Below are 3,443 nucleotides of genomic sequence, written 5' to 3' on the forward strand. Positions count from 1 at the left end.
AACCTGAGAGTAAAAGAAAAACAGGTTTAAATTTATGAGAAACAGTTTTCAGTGGATCGTCATTTTTGCATGCTGAGTAATGCACACCTACTTAAGTTTGGTCCAATCTAAATTTGTAAAAAATGTAATGTCATTTAGTGTTCAATTACAGTCTTAACCAATTTCAACCAAAGTAGGAGCTTGGATTGAAACGCTTAATCCCAAGTGGGGTGTCGAGAGGTGCTGGTGCCTATCTCCAGCTGTCTGTGGGCGAGAGGCGGGGTACACCATGGAAAGGTCGCCAGTCCATTGCAGGGCAACACAGAGACAAACAGGACAAACAACCATTCACACACACACACCTTAGGAGAATTAAGAGAAGCCAATTAACCTAACAGTCATGTTTTTGGACTGTGGGAGGAAGCCAGAGAGATGTTCTGGGACAACATGCAAACTCCATGCAGAAAGACCCCTGCAAGGCAGCAGTGCTACCCCCATTTCAAATGTCATTAATCTATCTCTATTAAAGGGATATTCTTTTGATCCAAAAGATGTAATAAATTATAGTTATTGAATTTCTTATCTTCCTTTCTTATCTAAACTCCATGAGCAAATAGTTGTGAGTCACATTTGTAAGCACTTACACCAATATGACCTGTTTGAAAATATTGTACTAATGAAAAGTCATATCCTGGATGTTGAATAAAATTCTATTGTAATGAAATTTAATTATTGTCCAACCCTAGCTGTCTATAGTTATGCTGCTATATGCTTAGGCTGCTGGAGGACATGGACAGCACTTTTCTTCACTCTGATACACTTTACATTAATGCTCCAGTTTTTCTTGATCTCCTCTTTTTTTTCTCGTCATAGTATCTACATCTTGGCTGGGGCTCTCTTTTGCTGTGACATCATTCAGGAGGGTGCATCAACTGGGCTGGGCAAAGCTAGACTTTAACACCTTGATCACAATAAGGCAGATAAATAGTTAAAAAAATCAACATTGAGGCTCAAGGGTAAAGAATTAGGAGCTCCAGATTATGATTATGTTGTTTTTTTATAGCCTGGAAATACTGTCTCACCAAAAGGGTATTTGTTTGATTATGTGAAAGTACTGTGTCCAAAATCATCTAAATGTCAATGCAGAATCTTAATCAACCAGAGTGCAGACTGATCCTATCAACAGTCCTGACCAGCAATCGAGCAATAACTATAACAGTTAATGTTGCTTTTTAAGCTATCCAATATCTTTCTACCCCAGTTTTAGCTGTGGCTTTAATAAACTAGCTTGATCTATCATCTAACATATCAAAAGGCAACCAACACAGCTTGACAGCACCAAAAACGCAGCTGATATAACTTAACCAGTGTGAGGTGGCTAACACAGCTTTACCGAAAGGCAGAGAACTGAGCTTTACCATTAGCTTTGAAAGTGGTTAACAGAACTTAACTATTTGCACCAAAAAACAACTAACAGAGCTTTACTGTGGGCTCTGAAAGGCAGCATCTACAGCTTGACCATTAGCACCAAAAGGCAGCTAATGCAGCTTTATTATTAGCACTCAAAGGCAATTCTGAATTATATCCTTCGCACTGAATGCAGCTATCTGGGCTTTACCATCAGCACTCACAGGAAGCTCATGGCTTTTTATGACTTGAAAAGATGAACAAAGCGCCACAGCATGCATTGAAGCATAGTACCCACTTCATCTATTTTGTTAATACTGTATATATATCCTTTCACGTTTATCACTATAGTAATTTATTTAGCTCCAACACAGTTTTTGGGCTCCATCTGAAGGATAATAGATTAGGGAAAGGTCTCTAATACGCAATTCCAGAGACTAGAAAGCCTCTGTCAACCTCTAGTTTAGAGGGGGGTAAAATATTGTCCTACATTTAAGGGACTATTTGTGTCATTATTACCAGAATCTCTCTGCTCACTCTCCATGCTTTAATAAGGAAAGGAATATTCAAAAATCTAGACTAGATTAAGCTAGGTGCCACTTTCTCTCGTCCCAACTTCTAGTCCCCCACAAATGACTTGTCTGGGCACCTTCATGGCAATTTTCTAAATGTTTCTGGGGGCGGAGCTTATGTTTTTTGAAGGGGTGAGATACACTTTAAATTAGTTGGTTGGGTCTGACTTTAGAGCTTTTGGGAATTATTTTGGATCAGTTCATTGTGATTTAAGGTCTGTAAAGAGCTCATTAAAAGATATTTTAATGATTTTAAAGATTTAAAGAAGATTTTAAACATTATGAAATGCAAAAAAAAAGTCCTAACATATCAGTCACTTAAACTATAATAAATGACAGTTTTTAAAATGGTTGATTTTTCTATAAGAATCACCCTGAAAACGGTTGCAGTTGTAAAAACATAAATCCTTTGATGATAGATTCTTTTGCAAACACACTGAACAAGAGTTGGTCTTGGCTCCATTTCAGAGACATCTTGCAGAGTTTCACAGCACACACTGACAAACACTGACTGGTTTTTACCAAACAGAAAGTGTAAGATTGTGACTTTACTGCAGTTAACTTAGTAAGTAAACTGCAGCATTCTCCCAGATTTATTCTGTATTTACCATAGTCGAGGGTTAAAAAGAGCTGAACAAAACCATATTTCTATAAATCACAGATTTCTTCCAGAGTCACATATGTCTATGAATTTAAGTGTTTGTACCAGAAACTACCAGCAGACGTGTTATTGGATTCAGATAGAAATCTGTGCTGTTTCATGATGTTTTCGAATTATTCACCGACGATATTGAGGAGGTGGTATCTAATAAACCTGTCTCAAACAACCAGCATAACATACTTTGTGAGCAAATTTAACGTAAAAATATATTAAAAGGAAAAATATAAAGCGTCATTTGGAATATCTTCATCCTGACACCTGTTTTACTTGCAATACATTTCTTGAATGGATGAAAAGATACTCAAATTAAAAACATAAGTCAAAGGAATTTTAATAGACGATTATTAGGGCTCTACATCAAATTATACAATCATGATGTATGCCCTCTGCTTCCAGGATTTATGAAGAATAGAAGCACTTGGACTTTGGTAGGTTAAAAAAAAAAACAGGCACAGAGTAGGGATGGAACAGTTTATGAAAACCGTCCGAACCGTTCGGTTCGACTGTCTCGGTTCGATTCGTGTGTGTTGTGTTCGATTCATGCGCTGCTCCTTTTTCTTATAGCATTCTTAAGCATTTACACTCCAGAGCAGAAGGTGGCGGTACTGCGACCAAAGCCAACCACCAGTAGTAAACAAGAAGAAGAAGCGAAGCAGCGTAGCCGGGTGTAGCAGAAAAACTCAGTTGTTGTGGAGAATTGTGTGGGTATGGCGAGTGGGAAAGAACAGGAGTTGGAAGACGCGCCAGCAGCACTTTATAGGTCTGCTGTATAAGATCGCTTTGCATTTAGAGCAGGGGTCACCAACGCGGTGCCCGCGGGCACC

This window comes from Cyprinodon variegatus, unplaced genomic scaffold (assembly GCF_000732505.1).
Source record: "Cyprinodon variegatus isolate N-32 unplaced genomic scaffold, C_variegatus-1.0 Scaffold145, whole genome shotgun sequence".
Taxonomy (NCBI): domain Eukaryota; kingdom Metazoa; phylum Chordata; class Actinopteri; order Cyprinodontiformes; family Cyprinodontidae; genus Cyprinodon; species Cyprinodon variegatus.